Raw genomic sequence first — 21,216 nt, 5'->3', positions numbered from 1 at the left:
GGTAGCAGTAGATTTAATCGCCTGACTTACGAGACCAGATCTTCAGAAGTGCTTAAATGATTGAAGATGTAGTTATTTGCTTCTGAGAGTAGTGGAAGATAAGGATTCCCAATGTGTTCAGTTGCGTTTGAAAAATCTTGTCTATTGTCATCTTGGCTCACCGTATGTGTTTAATACTTGCATGTATTAATGCGGGGAAAAAAAACTGGTGGCAGTAGTTTCTAAACACGTTTTGAGAGTACTTAATATTGTCTCTTTTAGTTTACAAGCTGTGTCTGCATCTCAGTAGAAACTGGAATTCCATTTATTTGTAGCTTCTTATAAATCCTGATTTAGCACAGCAAGTGCTTTGCGAAGGTCTTTGAAGACCACACTGTCTGTTCTAGATATATGTGTTAACAAGAGTGCGTGAAACTTAGTGTAGAGCTTGTTCTAGGTGTATCACAAATGACTGATGTGAACTAGCTTCTTTATTTCTCAGAATGATTGAGGTTGGAAGGGACCTCTGGCGATCATCTGGTCCAATCCCCTACTCAAGCAAGGCCACCTTGAGCCAGTTGCCCAGGCACATGGCCACATGACTTTTGAGTATCTCCAAGGATGGAGACCCCACAACCTTTCTGGGTACCCTGTGCCAGTGCTCATCTCCCTCACAGTGAAAAAGTGTTTCCTGATGTTCCGAGGGAACCTCATGTATTTCACTTTGTGCCCATTGCCTCTGGTCCTGTCACTGGGCACCGCTGGAGTGAGCCTGACTCCATGCTCTTTGCATCCTCCCTTCAGGTGCTTATATACATTGATGGAATCCCCCCTGAGCCTTCTCTTTTGCAGGCTGAACAGTCCCAGCTCTCAACCTTTCCTCCTAAGTCCCTTCATCATCTTTGTGGCCCTTTGTTGGACTCTCTCCAGTATGTCCATGTCTTTCTCATACTGGGGAGCCCAGAACTGGAAGCTGCGCTCCAGCTGTGGCCTTAATGTATTTCTCAGTATGCTGTAAAAACAAGAAACTTCTGAAGTTGTTGTGGTTTGTTGTTTTTTTTTTTTTTCCCCAGGATGTAGGTTCTAGAGGTCACTTTGGAGCTCTGAGTCACTGATGCAGCTCCTCTGAGTAGTTTTGCTGTTTGGCAAGAGCTGACGTTTCTTGTTTAAAAAACCCTCAGACTTCATCCTTCTCCTCATCCTGTCAGTGTGGTCTTTGGCAACCCTTTTGACTTGTGATTAAGGGGTTTGCTGGCTACACATGCCTCATAAGTGTAATCATTAGATGCTGAGTCACTGGGGTAAGTGTGTTTCTTGGGGTATGTTCATACAGACTGCTGTCTGAAACGGAGCTCATTTCTGTTTTGAGGAAATGCTTGCTTACATTTGTGAGGGTACATCCTTGCTGTGAGCTGGCTTGGTTCTCCAGCAGCCATCCCGTGCTGCTTTGTGCTCTGTTGGGGCAGACCTGTCTGCTCTGTGGGCTCTTTCTATGGTACTGCATTTTCCTTCTGAGGTGTCTGAAGGTGAGCATCTCTCACATAAACTAAACTGAGTAAAGTTCGGATGCATCTTTATTCTACCACAGCTGTTTTGTATGCTTATATGGATAACTCTGTAGTAGATTTTAAATATAGAATTTGTAAACAGGGGTTTTATTTTTAGGTCATCTCTTCAGGTGCAGAGTAAAACTGTTGGTGTAATGCCAGTAACACTGCTTGTGGACAGGAGGGAGAGAGTAGAACAAGAAAAAGGCATAAAGCAAAGAGTATCACTTTATTCTTGTGATTCTCAAACTTTATGGGTGGAGACACTCTTCTTTCTTGGCCATTGACTGTCCCCTCCTGTCCCCTCCTGTGTGTGTAGTTGGTGAAGGTGGGTGGTTGGTTTTTTTGGTTGTTTTTTTTTTAACGGTTCTTAAAGGATATGGCAAAATTGCATGGGAAAAGTGGTTAGCAGTTGCTCGCCTTCTCTGTGTCCAAATACAATGGTTAATAGACATGTTTTAAATTTCTGTAGTACTCCCCTGAAAGTAACCACACAGCATAAGAGGTCTATACTTATCTTAATTAAAGAGCACAAAGCGATGCACTGCATGCTGGCCTGATGTATGTAATTAGTGACTGAGTGTGATTAGTTTCCAGCTGCTAAAACTGTCTTATCAGAGCTCTCAATAGGACTGTCAGCAGTTTGTATTAGTGTCTGGCATTACTAATGCTTGGCATTTTTTACCATTTTGTAAAAGCCACTTGTTCCTTCAGTATTCATTTCAGGTATCAGGTTACTCATATACAGAGCACTTTAAATTCACTGGTTTGGAAACCAAGCAGTTCTCAGAGGCTGAAAGGTAGTACCAGATTTTTCAATGAGGGATACACAAGCATCTTTAAATATTGAAAGAAGAGTTTATTTTATAATCTGAAGTTTATAATTTGCTGAAATGTTGAGGAGTAGCTTCTTCAAGTTAGAAACACATACGTAAAAGAGAATTTATTGAGAGTTACATTTATTAGAGCTACATGAAAAAAAGGTCCTCCAGCCTCTAACTGCAGATTTTACTGAGGTTCCAGGTTCTTTCTATGTTCAGGAAATGGCTTGTGTGTTTTTCTTCCCCTCTCTCTGGATTTCATCTCTGTGTTTCCAGGTGTGTACAGTAACTGCATTTTAAAATAATTTGCTGCACTTCTCAAGGTTAACAGCATGTTGTAATTCCTGGGGACATGTAGCAGGGCTACACAGAGGTGTGAGGATTTATAATAGTCAGCAGTATTTAAGCAATGTCACAGCCATGGGGGCGGGGAAATGGAAAACCTCTAGAGAAAGAGCTCTTAAATCGTAGTTTGAAGGCTGTGAGTAGTCCATGATGTTGTGCTATGAGCCTGACAAGGGTATGTTTTATTCCATCTTGCTCTTGGTAGAGCCAGCTGATGTCTGTAGCTGTACAGCTTCAGGGTTCCTCCTAGGTTTAGGAGGAGTTAGGACTGATGTGGGTGTCTGAACCCTGTAATTTACTGTAATCTATTCCAGATCTGAGTCTAGGGAGCTGTATGTTTGTGTTCTTTGGGCATATCCTGCTTCCCGAGACACTCCTGTAGCATTGGGACCACTAGCAGTAATAGATTTTGTTCTAGGGAAAACATGCTGCCAGAAACTGGGTGAGTTTATGCTTTCTGGGTTGGCTGGAGAGGATAGCATGCCCAGTTTAAGCCTTAGAGATCTGAGCAGCAGAGAAGTGACCAGTTCTGAAGGTGAAGGGACCAGTAGTCTGGACTCCGAGCATTTTGGAAGATGGACAGTGATTTTCAACAAGATAGCACATTGCAACAGGAAAAAAAATAGCAAGTTCAGCATCCAAGGATGAAATGTAGTGTACCTTCAATGTGATGTTCCTTGCACTTAGCCCTTGATGAATATAACTTGGGCTACTTGACTTAAAATTAAGCTGTAAGTTATCTGTAGTCTGTAATCCTATCTCTGAACTCACTTCTTCGTTTGAGGCTTTCTTAGTCTTCCTCACCTTTTCCCTTGTGAAATGGAGAGGAATGTTGAGGGAGTCGCCTGCACATGCTATCCTTGTAGAACCTCGCTGCTTCCTCTTGCTGCATAGAGCTGGGAGATTTGATTCCCAGCAGCTGCAGTCCTGTTTGTGTGGGGCAAAGGTAGCTGTACCCCCCTGTGTGGAGCAAAGGTAGCTGGCAGGGGCCTGAGAGCGGCAAAGCATCCTTGTGTGACTAATATTAGGGTGACTGTGGATTGTGATCATCAGATAATAGTAAAAACCAGCTCTGTAGACTGGTTACATCAGCTTGCAAGGATCATGTCATGGGAAGTAGTAGGAATAAGTGGAGTCTGTATAACTACATCCTTTATGTAGTCTGACTTTTCAAAGCATTAAACCACTTCTAAGCATTATTTTAATTTGATTAACTTTATAATTCCTTGCAGTTCTGCAGTGCTTTTGTCCAAGGTCTTCATGCTTTTGTCCAAGATCTTTGCACTCCTTGACAAAGCAACTCAAAAGATATCCCAGAGTGTCCGAGATCACCTTTTGTATGAAAATGTAGTGTGGCTTGGTATTGTGTAAAAACCCTGCGTGGTCTCAGCAGCTCTGTGGGATCACCTGGGATTGTGCAATGAGGGCTGTCCTTCCCAACAAGCTGTAGAGAACCTGGCTGGGTACACTGATCCTCTGAGAACTGCCAGTTGCTGCAGGGTGATGTGCTCCCAGGACTTTCTTCAGCTGTCAGAGCTTTCTGGAAACTTGCTGTAATAAAACTAACATCAAGAGTTTGCAAAACACTGCAGAAATGAGGACCATGGTCTCTTCCAGATTACCTGGAGATAGCCCTATTTTTTTTCAGAGAAACATTCTGAATATAAAGCTTTTGATGTTTATAAAAGGATCTAGGCCTGTTTTGAAGAGTTTTGCCTTCCCTCCTCAGCTGAATTGCTTGTGAGACTGATCAATGTACATGCAATTCAACAACTCTTATTTTTACTTTCAGTTATGGGAAAAACAAGCCCGAGTGCAAGAGTTCTGACTTCTGCAGAAAACTGTATTAGGAAGCATTTTTACAGCATTTAACACTTATTCTAAAGCAACTTCTGCTTCTTTCCTGTTTCTTCCAGCAGCAACCTTTCCCCAGTTTGAGGGCTCTGCCAACAATGATTTCCTCTAGTGTTGAAACACTTATTCCTCTACAGCATGTATTGAAAACAAGTGAGGAACAAACACCACTTCTTGGAATATTTTACAGGAGGAATATGAATGCTTAGCAGTTGAATTTGTCTGGTGAAGCTCTGCGGCCCTTGGCAGTCCGGTTAAAGCAGAGCAGGGACAGCATATGCTTTTGAATGAGAAACAATGGCTGGCATTTTCAGTTAGGTTTTCCCGGTAGAGCATAAGCCTGGCTGTGTACAGTATCCACTTTGGATTTTGCTTGTATGCACACAGCTATCCTGGTTGGAGACTATGGGATCAATTAAAAACTAATTTTCTGTTTTGTCTTTAATACTTTGAAGTTGCATTAGTATTTCTTTCTTCAGAGAGAAGCTTTAAGTATTAAGCTGTTGTCTGTGACTCATTAGTCTACTGTTGGTGACAGTTTATCTTTGTTAAATAATGGAAAATCTTCCCTTGCAGTTTGTATTCCTTATTGTCTGAAGCCAATTACATCTGTTTATTTTACCCTGAAGGTGGCTTTCTTCTCAGCTGGCTGAAAGTTCATCATAATATCTGAGAGCTAATACGAAAGTACAGCAGATCTCACTCATTACCCAAAAAATCTCATGTGCGTGCTTAACTGTTGAACAATTGTGTTGGATGAGTTTTGGAAACACTACATGGACTGACAAAAGAGAATGTCTGTTTGCTTTAAAGGCGGTGATTTGCTTCTTTTACTTTCTCCTCCCTTTTCAAAAGCTCCAGCTGAAACAAGTGTTGCTGTTATATAGACTGGTATTTTCTAGACCTTTTTTAAAATTCAGCTATTTAATTGCAATGACGTTAATACTGTATTCGTGTAGAAGTCAGAAGAAAAGTAGTTAAAACCAGATATGCTAGGTGAAAATGCTAAGAAGGGGTTGGACCTTGAAGATGGCTGTCTGGCCACAGGTTGCTCGTTATCTGAAATGAGAGACGAGAAATTGTGTTTAGGAAGCAGATGCATCATTGGTGTTTCTAAACTGTGGAGGAAATGCCAACACCAACTCTTGCAGTAGATTAGCTACAAGCATGCAGATTTTCTTTCTCACAGGTTGATAATAATTAAAAAATAACTTATTTTTCTCTTTAAATAAAGATGAATGAGTAGATTTAGCTCTGAAAGTAGAAATTTTTGTGAAATGCAGTCGTAGCTAGTAATGTGAATATTGTAACTGGGGCTGGGAGGAGAGCAAAATGCTCTGCATGGCGAGGTGGACAGGAAAGCTCTCCAGCTAGCCAGTCCACTAAGGAAAGCACTAAAGCAAGCCACTAAAGGCACTCACTCTTGTGCAGTTCAGCAGTCCTGACATTCCTGTAGAGACTGTTTCTTCCATCCCCCATGTGCTCTTGTATGCAGTTGAGCGTAGGAATGCCGGTGTGATGTGGTTTTACCTCTTCTGTAGCCTTGTTAACTTACATACCAAATGCAGAGTGTCTTTTTTTTTTTTTTGTACGTGTGAAGCTCTTGGTCAAAGGTCTTAGGGCTGATTATATACAAATCAGATGCAGCTTTCCCATCTTAATGTTTCTTGTGATTCCTGGGCACCCAGAAATTTTGCCACTCATTGGAAAACAGTCTTTGAGTTAAAAAAAAATGAACTTGCTTTTGTATCTTCCAGGTTGTGTGGCTGCCTCCTCTGAAGGAGAGGTGGTGGCAGAGTGTGTTTTTTTGTTCTGCTTGTTGCAGTACAGCAAGTCCTGCAGCCTCTGGCGTGCTGTGGAGCATCAAAGTTGAGTGCAGCAATAAAACCCCAGAACAGTCCTTGCTTAAGACCGCTCTTCAGTTTCTGAAGACTTTTGTACTATCCTAGGAACAGGGGGGTTTGTCATGAGTATTGGTAGGGTATGAACTATCCTCTTGTTGTGTATTAACAGCCTTTCTTTTCCACCCTAAAGACAGTCTGCCCGTTTCTTGTCATCTTGTTTTCTGTGACTTAGGGCTTGCTTAGAACAGACTGGCATTTACAGCCATCCAAGTCAGCCTGCCTAGATCATGCAGCTGCATGAAGACCCTACTTGCCTGCAACAAAGAAATCCAAAGATATTGTCCTTCTTTTTTTCTTTCTTTTTCCCTTCAGCAAATTTGATGCTCTGTAGTTTGCTTTTTGGCACAGATAGGAGCCTCTTGGAATCCCTAAAATATTCAAGAATAATGTCATATAATTTTTTTAATGGTTTTGTTTCTTTTTTTAACATAGATGGCAATTATATAAGCAAATCAGAAGTTGGTGGGAGTTTAGTACTAGCTGGTGGTTTGATCATCTCCTGCAATCCTCAGCATACTTCTGTCGTTAATGCAAAAACTTTTAGAATTCCAAGTTTCCATGACTTTCAGAGACTGTATCTGTTAAAACATTTGTGTAATGCAAGCAAAAGGCTTGATATCCCCAAACCAGGATTTGCGCTTAATTGATAATTAAGCTTTCAGAATCCTTCTTGAAAAGTGAAATCCATAGTTTAGTTTTCAAATTTCTAAGTTTTATTATATGAATATTAATAAAGTAATTGGGAATAAGCTAGGGCTGGAAGCAATCCTAGTTAAGAGACTCCTGGAAATATAAAAAAAATATTGCTCTCACACTTCATTTCAACTCTTTTCCCCGGAGTTTTTGGGAGGTCTTTTGGAGGTCTGTGGGTTGTCTCGGACTTCAGCTGGTGATGTTGCCTCTCAATTTTGCCATGAGGCACCACTGGCTTCTCTCTACCTTTGACTTGGAAAACCAAACTGTTTCTTAGGAGTGATTGGATGAAGAAGGATGGATTTCTACAGAAATCTCTTTTGTGCACTTAAGAAGCTTTGTAATGGGCACAGCTGAAGGGGTTTTACGTTGGCTTGTGGGGTAGGTGAGTTTGTACAGGGAATAATGCTTCCTGCATCTTCATTCCCCACCCCAACCGTGACTGCTCAGAAAGATATACTGTGTGTATCTGTCTCTTTTTCTTAAAGTGCTTTGACCTTTGGACCTTTATCGTTGCTAACTGAAGTGTCATTATGGCATAAATAAACCTGTCAGCTCAAGTAGCGTAATTCTGTCCCTCATCCCAGTCTGAGAGGCAGATGTAAATGCCGTTCTGTAGCTGGCTTTTAAGATGCTTAGTCAGATTGAAATGATGACTGAAATAACTTTATTTCTTCTCCCTTGGTTTTGTTACTAAACTCTCCATCCTGTTATCTTTGTGTTAATTTAAATCTATTTCAAGTCTGAAGGCTCAGCAGTGTGCCAGGTTGCTGTTTACTATCATTGTGCTTGAATCATTTTAGCAGCCTGACAATCTTCACGTGTATTTGTGACATATTGAGATAAGAAAATAATTTGTTTTGAAATAAAGCATGCAAAAAGTAGGGTAGATCGGAGTGGTTTTACAGGCTTGGTTAACAAACTGAAGAGCCGCTCCATTAAGTGTGAATGCTGTTGGTTTCATAGGTTACCCCACGTTTAGTATAAAAAAATCTCAAACTGGCAGGGATTTTTTTTCTGCCTTGTCCTTGTATCCAGTGTGTCTCATGTTTAAACATGGTGGAAACCTGGCTAATATAGCTCTGTAAGAGAGAAGCTGGCTTGTCTTGGGAGAAACACGTAACTATGCTTCTATGATGCTTGGTAGAGGAGGGAAGCTGAGTATGTTGACGTGCCCTGGTTTGTTCGAAGACTTTTTCTGGGATATCTTGTTCCAGTTGTTTTAAGCAGCTTCAAAACTGTAGTTCTTAACTCCTCTGTATGATTTTTCAGCTGTCTGCAGTTATGAGGCAATAGAATCATAGAATAGTTTGGGTTGGAAGGGACCTTAAAGATCATCTAATTCCAACCCTGCTGCCATGGGCAGGGACATGTCCCACTAGTCCAGGCTGCCTAAGGCCCCATCCAACCTGGCCTTGAACACCTCCAGGGATGGGGCAGCCACAGCTTCCGTGGGCAACCTGTGCCGGTGTCTCACCACTCTCATGGTGAAGAAATTCTTCCTCATGTCCACCCCTCTCCAGTTTATACCCATTGCCCCTAGTCCTATCACTATCACTACAAGCCTTTGTAAATAGGCTATAACAAGCACCATTAAAATGTTAATTTTCTACAAATATGGCCAAATTCATAAGAACTGGGCTAGTTTATGGTAACAGCCTCAGCTGACTGGTTTACTTGTTAGGAATAGGCTTTGTACCTTCCTTCCAGCTTTATGTAGTGCATCATTTGTGTGTTTTATAGAAATATTTTTGTTTGTTTGTTTCCTCAACTCTGTGTGCTTTAAGGAAGCCTTGCAATTGCTCATATGGCTGCATATCTCCATCTTTCCTCGCTGTTCCTCCATCAGCCATGCATGCAGCTGTGTATGCTGAGGTGCACTCTTGATATCTGGAGTGGGTTACCATTGCTGGCTGGAGCTCATTTGTGGCAATGTTGTGGGATTTGAGTGATTAATTATTTTGGTATTTTGTTATTTTGGTTTTGTTTGCAAAATGAAGTATTTAATGAACTAATACAATTTTAGAGAAGAGATGAGAATGCATGGGAAACAACTGGAGGAATGTAGTCTATTTATTTATATATTTATTTATTTCCTTCCCATGTATTTTTCTAGGATTGTCTGGCTCATGGGCCCTATCATTCTTTCTGAGATTATTCCACTTCCCAGCATAGGCCCATGCTGTCTCCCCTGTCGATAACTGCTGGTGGGCTGTGGGGACAGCCTCTGCTCAGCTTTACATTTCAACTTTTCTGTCAGTTGCCTATTTAACCAGTCACAACTGCTGAACTTGTGTGGCTGCCTTTCTTTGGGCTGGACTGGTGCCCCTCTTGGATCCTCTACGTAGAGCAGTTAGAGATGTCACCAATATCATTTTAACAGCAGTTGATAATATGTACAAAGGTTATTGGGAAAGAGCATGGAGGAGATGCCCAGACTGTGACTCTTGAGGGAATTGGGCTCAACACCAAACATTTCCACTTATTTTTGCCATCCAAAGCATGTTAAAAACAACATGTGAAATAAAAGGTCTGCTGTTATGGCAGAATAGCTGGGCATTTTTCTAAACAAAAGAGCTAACGTGCGGGATGGTGATTATATTCGTTATGGCCCTTCCAGTTTCTCATAGGGTTGGATACTGTGCTGCCTGGTGTGGCTATACCAGCTTATTGGAACCTAAACTTACAGCTTTGGTAGTTGTTTTGTTTTGTTTGTGGTGGTGTTTTTTAATTCAGGATTACTGCTGTAAGCATGGGGCCAAAGCAGGTACTCTGGCACTTCGGGATGTGGTTTACTAGGCATAGTGGTGTTGGCCTGACACTTGCACTTGAAGAAATTAGGTGTCTTTTCCAACCTTAATGATTCTATGATACTATAATGATGTAGTTGGAAATGTACGGGAACAGAGGTTTGTTCCTGTGGGGGAGATTAGTTTGAACAGCAGAGCCTTTCAGCCTCGAGCCTACCATTTCTCTATGTTAAGACAAGTTAGTTAAATAGCCAAAACATTTAAACAAGTAATTGCAATCCAGTAATCAAACCTGCCTTTTGAGTGCTGTAATTCAGTCCTGTTTATAGCAAATGTGCTGACAGTACAGATGGACTTACGTAAAGAATTACATTTTGAAGAGATGGAGGAGAGTTCTGTGGTACCTAGAGGACAAGTTTGGTGCTTTCCTGTGTCATGCAACTTCCTTTGCTATTTCCATACTCTGCTCTGTGGAGAAAAATATCCCTCATATTTGACAAGTTGTGTGGGTGGGAATGGAGGAGGCTGTTTCTAGAGTGACACTTTGCAGTGGAGCTGCTGCTTGCATTTCTGGCGGTCTGCTGAGAGCTTGACCTTGAGTTTCTTACTCTGATAAGATTTCAAGGAATAGTTTCATGGCTTTTACAAGCAGTTTTGTAGTAAAAGTGCCAGAAATGAAACTGATGTCTGAAGCCAGACTTACTGTATGAAACTTGCAGTTTCTCCTTTACTTCTGTGTGTTGCTTGGATAAATCCCTCCTTTGTGTGTTGCGCAGCAGAGCAGTTTTCACACAGTGCCCATTTACATATTATCCGTGCAAGTTTTTTACGCAATCCTGCATACCTTTTCATTTAGAAGTTGACATGATGAGGAATGTAGGAACACTACAAACTTGCGTAATCCGCATAGTAATTATTTCTTTTTTTTCTGCTCTATACATTTTGTGCCTGTAGCACTAATCTGAGGAGCATTTTCAGGTTTTTGTTGGGGGGGAAGGGAGAAGGAACAGAGTAAGCAGCACTGCTTCTTGCATGGAAATGTGCAGGATTTGGGGATTATAGACGTTCTTTATAAACTCAAGTATAAACAAGTATATAGGAAGGAAATTAAAGGTTCTTAATTGTGGTGGTGGTTGTAATTCTGTATGAACTAGCTATGTCTTTGTAGTTCTTCGTGTACCAAAAATGCTGAACTTCTTTACTCGTGAGGGGAAAGGTTAAAACATTTCATTTATTATTAATTTATTTTTTCTGTGTAGCTATTGGAGAGCTTTTGGTGTTTGCTAAAATACTAGATTCCTTCCATTGGCTGTATGCTGACTACAGAAATCAATGGTGGACATCTCCCACACTTAACTGTTCCCTTTATATGGTTTATTTTTGCAGCATAGATATTTTGAAGCCTTAATGGATTCTCAGTTCAGCAGTGGAATGGTTGAAGCCTGCAGAAGCAAATTATGAAGTGTTGTGCATAAACTCAGTGCATCCTGGGAATCGTTCTCTGAAAACTGACATCTAGGCGGTTTCATGATAACTTCTGTTACTTGGTTTAAGAGCTGTTCAGATTGGCTTCTGCTGAATTGTCTACCTAAACCGAGGGAAGCCCTTCAAGATAGACCAGCTTGTTGTACCCTGGCTTTTGGCCTTGTTTGCAGACAGATGCCCTGATAGTTGAATGATTTGGGGACTGTGAATGTGGCCCTGAGATTGCTTTGTGAACCACAAAGATGGGAGGTTTCTTTTTATTATTGCATATGTAACACAGCAATTGTAGGACTGTAGTCTTTTGCCTGATGGCTTTAGTAACTCCTTCTGCGTGGTTTTGATGTAACTGAAACTAACGCATAGGTAGCTTGGCATTGTGACGCTGTGGATTTGCAGGCTGCCTACATGTGGTGCTGGGGGTATTTGTTGGTAAGGGCTGGGGCAGTCTTCTCTTTCAGCGATGGGTGCAAGACTCAGCCATGCTCAGTGGGGGTACATGCACCACATGGAGGTCAGCAGAGACAGGCTACTGTTGTTGGCCATGCTAGGCCATGTTGGCTGCTTCAAATGTGTACCTCTTGTTTCCCTTTTCACCCCAATGAATAGCAAGGTGAAATCTTTATCAGAAAAGGAGTATGTAGTAATTCTTCAAAACTAGACCATGTTTTATAGCTTTGTTTTGTTTCTGAAGATTGCTGAGTGTGCTCAGGGTGACTGCTCCTAGCTAATGAAGAGCTTGCCGGCTGCTGAGAGGCGTCTTCAAGAAATACGTGCTAGGTCCAAGCCATTCTGCATAGACCTAGGAACGGTGTTCTCAAAGTGACTTTCTCTAAGCCTATGTTACGGTTTGGTTTTGGGTTTTTTTTTGGCAGTATCCCCATTCTCTGATTTGTCTGTATCATCCAAAGATGATGAAAGTGCAGTTGAGATACTGAAAAACGCAGTCAGCATCAAAGAGTTATAACTGCATTGGTCTCAATAATTCACACTTTTTTTTTGTTGAAAGGATGTAATTAAAATTCTTTTTAAGGGCTGACAGGGCTCACACTTTCTAAACAGTTTAGTGATCACCTTCTACAATATGCTCATTAGTCTGAATAAGATGTTCCATGCTAGTATGTTTACTTCTGACTTCAAATATTTATTTTAAAGCAGATTGTAGAATACATATTTTATCCTGAATGCTATGTCAAGCTATGCTTCTTACAACCCCACTTGAACAGTGGAAGAGGAGATAGGTGCGGTGATAGCCTCATCTTACCCTGGGTTAATCGTGTCCCGCCCTTCCGCCCATTCCACCACCCCTGTGTCTCTTTGTTTTTATAGGCAGAAATTGTAGTGCTTGCTTATGGCAGTGCTTCCTTTGTGCCCTGGCTCTTACGTGGGTGAAGGCCAGACAGACCTGAGCTGCCTGAGCCTTCTGGAACATGGAGGTTCTTGCTGACCCTGTGATGTTCATCCTCCTGTCTTTGCCCTCGCTAGCAGACAAAATTTGGCGTGAGGAAGCAGAAAAAAGCCTTTCGTCAAAGGCAGGCTGTGACAAGCTCTTCCTCTCTCCTTCTGAGGAGGGACTGAAGCTCTGACATAGGAATGATTTCTGAAATATGCCTCGTGGCAGCTTCATAAACAGTCTTCACAGCAGGTGGCTGCAGTAAAAGGATGCTTCTTGCTCCCTCTGCCTATTGACTAGAAACGTTTCTGTGCAGGAGACACAACAGCTCTAATAGCTTGTGCAACCATGAGTGGGGCTGCGTAGCTGTCTGCTCCAGTTAGACTGACCTTGCCAAAAAACAAACACAAAAATCAGTTGTATCAGCAATGAGCTGATAAACTGCATGAGTGGTCAAGTGACGTGAAGGCCATAGCAGAAATGAACAGAGTTGCTCCCTTGGGTGTCAGCCCGTGATCAAGTGGGATTCAGGCTTGGCTGAATTCCTCCTCCAGGATCAGGGTGGGTACACAGCAGGGAGGACTGGTGTTGCAAGGGGGGACCGCAGTGGGTGGCCGGGAAGGGGAGAGTTTCACACAGAGGGTGGCATGATTTTATTACTATCACTACATGCTGACTCTTTCACGGGGTATCTGCCAGGCAGAGTGGCTGGCAAACACCAGTGCTAAGCAACTGCTTGCTGCCCCATGGCTTGAGCTGGTGGCTCCTCCAGTCTGTGCAAGCTGCTTGAGCTTCCCTCTGAAGGCAGTCATAATCTTGCCAGGGTTGTTTTGTGCTGCTCTTCAGATGGCATAATAAATGTTTTGCTTTTTTTTTTTTTTCCCCCCCCCATACAGGTGTCTTAAAGGAAAAATTGAGCTTTTATCTTCCTGTTTTGGGAATTAAAATTTGAGTTTCCCGGTTTACAGAGGAATTAATTTAACATAGGTTGGGAATTTTAGGTTATGTGATGAAAGAGAGACAGAGGTTTGTAGGATGTGGACGTCTTTGTGGAAGGGGTGTGGTTTTGGACATAAAATATTTCTGGTGAGGGATTAAGTACAAAGTATACCTCCCACAGCCACTTATCTGAAATAGTCACTGTCCTTGGTTTCTTTCTTGCCACACCTCTGGGACCTGTACAGGTACACGTGTGAGGTTTGTGTTTTGTCGGCCCGTCCACCCACAATTTTCTAGTGATGATCAAGCCAACCCCCCCAGTTTCATCTGGCTTAGGCACTGTCCTTAGCAGTGGGAGCAGCAGCTCCTCCTTCTCCATTGTTCTGTGGAGGATCACTGCAGGTGCCTCCTCCTCTGGCTTGCTGAAGGGCCTATCCCTAGGTGGCTAAAGGATTAAGGCTGATGCCTTGCACAGGTCTGAAACTTTACAGGGACTGAACAAGTCATTTTGGGAACCTCTGTGTTAAAATGTTTGACAAATATGTCTGCCTCTGGTTGAGGCAGGTACAGAAGAGTCCTGCTGCCCCATGCCACCATGCTCTGTCTCCTCTTTTCCCCCAGTCTCTCCTGTCTGCAGCAGCTGAGCTGAAGGTTTTGAAGACAAGATACTTTTATTGTACAACTATGATTTGTCTCCCATGTAGCTTCATGTTGTGAGCTGAATGACATGTTAGTATCTTTTGGGAAAAAAATAGATTTTAGTGTAATGCATATTCATGAAGCTGCATTATGGTTGCTGTGACAACCTTGACAGTGACAGGCAAGACTGGTACCTTGAACTTCTGTCTTCAGTTCCTCTGTTGTACTGTAGCGCATGTTACACAGCTTTCTACTTTTTTCCCCGCCCATCCTTCCCCCAGTCAATGGACAATTTAAATTGTTTCAGAGTTGATGCTTAATTAATAGCTGCATCTAATTAAGCTTGCAACACTGGAGCACAGCTTCCTGCTCGTTTCCGACCAGTGTTAATTGAGTGTTGCTTCTGCCAGCAGTCTGTAACACAGACGAGTTAATTCTGTTGGGGTTTTCTTTGTTCATCTCCCTTTAAACACAAGGGAAATATAAACTTGAATTACTAAGTGTATTTCTCCACACCACAAGCAACCTGATAACTTCATATTTCATGAAAACAACCCAAACCAACTAAATCTATTTCCCTAGTCTAGCCCTATCCAGTCTAGTCTATCCCTAGAGTTTTAAGGACTTCTGAGCCTGAAAGGATCATGAGCTTTTAGTAGATGTTACTCAAAACTAGAGAGCAGTTTGCTCTGTATGCGTTACATCATGTTACAACCCTGGAGCCAAAGGATGATGTAGTTGGAGGAAGACTTTACCAGACTGTGATGCTAAGGCTATGACTAATTTCAGGATGAACCTGTGATGGGTTAAGCATGGGGAGAGCTCAGCTCTGAAGGTCAAGCCTTGCGTATTTGCTGATTTAGGAAATTAAGGGCACTTGCACAACGCTTGTAACTTTTGGAGAGTGTTTTTAAGCTGCTCTTGGCCAGTCCAGCTGGGTGTTTGGTCCAAAGTATTGCTGTTTCTTGGTTTCTAATGAGAAATGATGACATCATTCGATACAGAGAACTTCACATATTGTGTAGTCCTGCGTGATTTATATCATGTCAGTGCCATTCATGAAAGGGCTGCATTGTGTGAGGTTTTTGTACCTTCTCTATGCTTAAGCATCTTGTTGAGTTGAACTTGATGTAAAGGCTTCCTGAAAGGTGCCAACTTCGTCTATACAAACCCACTCCCCGTTGCTCAAGAAGAGGTGCTGTGGGTCAGGTTTGGCTTTCTTCACAGATGTGAGCCTACTGGAGAGCAAATTGGGAGAAATGTGTGCCCAGGGGGAAGAAAAGCTTAGCAGACAAGGAGCTCTGAAGTGCAGTAAATCGATCTTTCTCTGGTTGGTTTCTTAAATATTAATCAGTACAAAATGTTCAGACAGTGACTTGAGATTCTGTCTATTAAAATGAGAAACCACGGGGATAAAAATCATGTAGCAAGAGGGAACTTCTTGCACGGAACAGTATATAGAGCTGGACCATGAATCTGTTGTAGGCTTAGATACACTCATTGAGGTTTCCAGTTTTATTTAGACACGCCTAGAAAAAAACACGCCAAGCTTTGCTTTCAGTATCAGCTGATATATGGATGGCCTAGTGTATATTCTTGTGTTCCTGTTCTCCTGTCAACTCTTGTAGGATAATATGAAGGAGCATTTCAGTGAAGAAGTAATGAATACCTAACGTAATACTGATACCTTGCACTTCCTCAGTTTGCGCATCCCTCCTTCCTGGTAAGACCAAAACATCCTGGTGTTGACACCATGTCTGTATTTGTTCACCCCCACACAGACTAGCTTCTCTTGAATATCAGATCTCTTACCTAGGAATTCTACTGAAAGTAATTTTGAGACTAAAAGATGAATGTGAAGGAGATGAGTTGTAAAGATTAGAACTAGGGGTATGCTAGATTTCCTTCAACTCTGATGTCATCTTCAGCTTTCTGAAATGCCATTTTTTCTAGCAAAAGGAACACAAGTGCTTTGAAGGTTACTGTGCTGCGTCATAGTCTGGTATGGTCTTTTTGACCTAAGGTGAAATTCATCCATGATTTAGTGAGGGGTTTTTTTTGTTGTTTTTTCCCTCCAGGCTCCAGATAAGCACTTGCTGAGACAATGCTGTGTGACTTTGTGTAGCTGGTTTGTATTTTAACAGCTAAGGAAAACTGAGTTGCCATGTTGCAAAGCAGGGTTCTTTCTCTGACAAAGTGCATGTGAAGATTTATCTGTTCAATGCCTGCCCAGTCTGCCAGGCCACATACTCTGATTCAGCATATTCTTGTGTAAAAATTAGATGCAACAACAGAAAGCCCAAACCTGTAAGCCATTTGTGGGTGACTCTGGGGTGAGTTAAGGCTTCAGACATTAGTGATGCAATGAATGCTGCCCTTCCTCAAGTTCCCTTCTCCCTTCTGCATCCAAGTCTCTGCCATGTTGATGCAACAGTAGAGCATGGGGGGAGCAGTGGCATGAAGAGGCAGGAAGGGGGGGTGTCAGTAGGAGTAATCTTGTAAATGATACCCCTCTGGACTGCGTTAGTGGGCTGGCTCTTGTCATTCCCCAACAGCTCGTTGTCTCCTTGCTGAAGCCTCTCTGTAAACATAGGCACAAGAAGCTGTGTTTGATCTCCTTATGATTTTTATGTGAAAGTTTGGGAAAACTTGGTTTTTCTTTGCTTGGCATAAGTTCAGAGTGTTGGTTTGGAGTTTTGGGTCTTGATATATTCATTTAAACTGAGCGTCTGAGAGTTATTTGGGGGTCAACTGAGCATTTTCATACTAGGTTCAAATGTAGTCATTTCTTCTCTGGCTGCCTGTAGAAGGAATGAAACTTCAGCCTTAAAGGATTTGCTTTATCAACTGGGTGTGGCAATTTAAGAAAAAGACAAAAAAACCCCTTCAAAGGTTATTTTATTTTGGTTTGTTGGGGTTTTTCTGTCGTTTTTTTTATTTTAAAGTGTGGAAAATACAGACCTTTTTTACTAATCAAGCCCTGTATGTAGAAACTGTTGCCTAGTTTCTGCTAGACAGCTTGGGACTTCAGGATGATTTTTATAGGCTGCTGTTTAATTTTGCTGGTTTGACCTCTGCTACTGCAACACGAGAAACAAAGCCACCTTCTTAAAACCTGGATGCCTGAACAGCCTTGTTTGTAAGCATGTTAATGTAAGATATCCTTACTATATTATGACAGAGAGCGTGCTAGTATTATTAGATCTGACTGAGGTGCAATGAAGTTGGACCTAAATCAGTCTTGCAAAGTCAGCATCTGCCTTACTGTGTACTGCGGCACTTGCTGTTACAGCATTGGGTGTGGGAAGGATCTTCTGTTACTTACATTAATGGTAGGGTGTTTGTGTGGAGAAATAAACTTGATCGGGGAGGATGAAATTTATTTAATTTGCTCAAGTTAATAATTTGCAAGCATGGTACCAGTCTTAATTCTTATTTATAGCTTGTTTGTTCTATGGTAGTGAGAACAATTATTTGCACATGTAAGATGGTGTTGGGAAGCAAGAGTGTTTACAATGCATGGATTTAATAGTTACATTTTTATTATGATTTCATAGTATTTGTTTACAGTTATTTTGAAAGCAGAAGGAGATGTGGGTCTACAATCATGCTTTGAGTTCTGCACATGCAATACCACTTGTTGTTTTGCCATTTCTGGTATGGGGAGTTGCTAGAAGCAGCCTGAAACTCAGAACCAAACCAGCTGAGCCCAGGATGTGGATGGGTAGTTGGGAGAGGGTCAGGGTTTGAATAGCGATGATAGTCAAGCAAGTAATTTTGATATTTAGTTAATGTATTTTACAGTAAAGCTACTTCTGAGTCAGATTCTTGCTAAAATGTTGCCATATTTATTGATCTTTATCTAAAAAAATTGTTACTGTTTGCAAGAACAGGCTGCTGACATAAAAAGCCTGTCTTGATCAGGCATTTGGCTGGAGGCCAGATAATGAGTTTCTATAGGAGCTTAGGTTAATCAAATGCAACTGTAAGTAATCTGGAAGCCTGGTATGCTCCAAAAAATTTTTAGACAAAATTATCTTATTTTTCAGTTATAACTGAGCTGATATTTTTATACAACCAGCTTCTTGTACTGAAAGCACTTAAAAATGCCTAGGAACATGATTTTTTACTATTTCCTCTTTGAATAGTCAACCTACTGAATAATACTTTAAAAGTGTTGACATTGATGACATTTCTTTTTGTTGGCTGCTGTGTTAAGGAATTTGTAGTGACTGTGTTGACTGGAGTGATTTGTTACTGCTTTAATGAAAGGTTTGTGTTTTTAAAAGACCAGTTGGTAACACACTCAAGGGTAGGTACATCAGTGTTACTAGTGACAAATACCACAGTTGTGTTCATGGGTACCTCTGGCCAGGTTATACTGTGACTAGGGCTGAAGTGCATGAACCATCATCTTAGGAGGAGGCTGGAGTTCGTGATTCTGTGTCCAGACAGGCAGTTGCACTGCTGGACAGCCTCCTGGGTCTTTAGTTCTTCACTGCCTGAAGGCAAAGCTTGAAGAGAAAGGTTGGAGAGTATTTTCTCTGAAGACGTTTTTGTTACCTCTCACTTCTTTTGTGTGACAAATGATTGTGGATCTGCTCCGTAAGGGGAGAACTGAATTCGGATCTTAATGTCCATTGAAGTATTGTATATGCCAGGCTGTAAAAAGAGGTCTCAATCCAGGCCTGGTCTTTGGTCAATGATAGGTGAATGTGAGAACATTGAGGACTCCAGATTCTGCCCAGGAGAGCAGTACTCATCTGCAGCCTTGAGTTAGCTGCTCCATCTGTAAGAGGGATGGCGAAGGTCTGGAATGCAGGCTTATCCTCCATTGGTGTGGGCTGATAAGTGCCAGTCAGAAAAGGGATAGTCCTCTACCATCCTTCTTACTTCTTTGTATAGCTGTATCATTAGGAGTGACAGTGTTGGATGATGAACAAACTGGGTTTGGTTTGCAACTGCTTTGTAGGCCTGACTTACATGGTACATAAAACTGGTTGAACATAGATGGTGATCTTTTGAGAAGGGAGGGAGCGTGATACAATTGTGCTGGTGCTTATCAGAGGTTTAAACTTCCCTGATAGCACTTGTTCTGTACTTACTATTAATAGTAGGGCCTAGAGATACTTCTGGATGTGATAGCTGACAAGTTTCTTCATCAAATAGTCGATGAATGAGCAAGAAGTGTTTCTATTTTCAAACTCAGCTTTGACAAGTAATAGAACTTCAAAGAAAAGCTATTTGTAGAAAAAAACCTTGGTGTGAGCTTCCGCAAGTGATTCTCTAAGTGAAATTTATTAAACACAGGGCTGCAACTTTAAGGATCCCTGATAAAAGAAGAGTTTTGTGGGTTTGGTTTTTTTTGCCAGCTGCGCTATGGGGGATTTACATGAGTTCTAAACTTCTGTGTTTAAATGAAGGGTGTTAATAAACCTTGGCAGAGGATGCAAACTAAGGCAGATTTTAAGGGAACTATCTGGTTTGAACTTGGTATGAACAGTCACTGCCAAAGTGTTAGGGTAAGTGGAGACTCTGCAAGAGATAGAGGAAGATCTCTGTTGAAAAGAGATTTGCGTTAGGAGGTGAAAATTGCCTCAAGTGCAGTGACTGTGGGAACCAAGTAGCCAAAGGCTCTTCTTTCTTGCCCTTTATTTATAAACCTGAAGTGATGCATGTCTGGATCTGCCTTTTGTTTTTTATCTCACACCAGTGCCTGGAATGATGTGCCATGGATCTAAGTGTGTTTTTTAACAAAGAAGGAGGCAGTATGGGCCATAGGGAAAAAAAGGATAGTAACAGGAATGAGTGCCTCAAAATAAATTTTTACTACTGCAAGAGTCCATTTGGGAGACAGTTGCGGCACTCTCCAGATGGAATGCTCTGAGATGAGGAACAGAGATGGTAGGAGAGAAAATTGTCTTTGCTGTAAAATGCCAGAGCAGTAGCTTGCTGGAGTGGCAAGATCAAAGAATTAACTTTTTTTTTTTTTTAAAAAAAAGGTGGAGCTTGGGACCTTTGGGTACAGACTCTGATATGTATAGAATATTGAATCGGAGCAGTTTGGCAGGTCTGGCTTGAATCAGAGTTGATACAGTGTGATGTCTTGGAAAGCTACCATTACAATGAGTTTATGTACATTAACCAAGCTTTCTTCTCTTGTCTTCTAAAAAGAAAAGTGCTTCTCCCAGTACAATTTATTACTTATAATTTAAGTACTGGTCATTTTAAATACTTTCTCTGGAAGTGAAATGTCCTGGGCATTTCTTGTTCCTCCAGGTGACGTGACACCTACACATTATGCAAAAGTACTGGCTGTGCTCTTTCTCTGACACTAAAGTTTTGGTCATGTTAGTTTAAAAAAAAAAAAACCAAAAAACCAAAAGCATTGCTAATGAAGCAGTTTCCTTTTACATCTCAAAGGGAGTAATAAAAAAATCTAGCAAAGGGTAGAGAAGATTGTCAGTAGTGGTAATTTTAAGGATCTTGGCTGTACATTTGACTGTGGTTTATGATTAATTTCAACAATCTCTAATTTTTAGTAGGATCTTCTGCATGGATCTGTCTGGTAGCTTTCTTCAATAAACACTGTTTTTTTTTTCTTTGCCAGAAGCAGTAGGGAGATATGATAGCCTCGCTATTTTTCTGCTCCAATTTTTCTGGGAATTTAAAGCATGGTTGTGAAGCTTAGTGGATTTTCATGTCTTTGGTTGCAAGTATCAGCAAGTTGAAGAATGTGAACAGCTGAACGATTTTGTTTTTTTTTTTGTTGTTGTTTCAAGTAACCTGTTAAGAACTGACTTCCTGATCTTTCTTTGGAGTGGAGGTTGTTAGCCTCTGCCCATTCTGACTGGCTTTAAAAATAGCCGT

At 41.5% G+C, this 21,216-nt stretch overlaps 1 protein-coding gene across 2 annotated transcripts in view; it reads left to right on the top strand.

The window, feature by feature from the left end:
* Positions 1 to 21,216, top strand: part of GRAMD4 (GRAM domain containing 4) — an 80,973-nt gene that overhangs the window by 3,658 nt on the left and 56,099 nt on the right. The gene's annotated exons all lie outside the window — the stretch shown is intronic.

The sequence above is a fragment of the Cuculus canorus genome, chromosome 1, assembly GCF_017976375.1.
Source record: "Cuculus canorus isolate bCucCan1 chromosome 1, bCucCan1.pri, whole genome shotgun sequence".
Lineage (NCBI taxonomy): Eukaryota > Metazoa > Chordata > Aves > Cuculiformes > Cuculidae > Cuculus > Cuculus canorus.
This window is presented reverse-complemented; position numbering and strand designations above follow the sequence as displayed.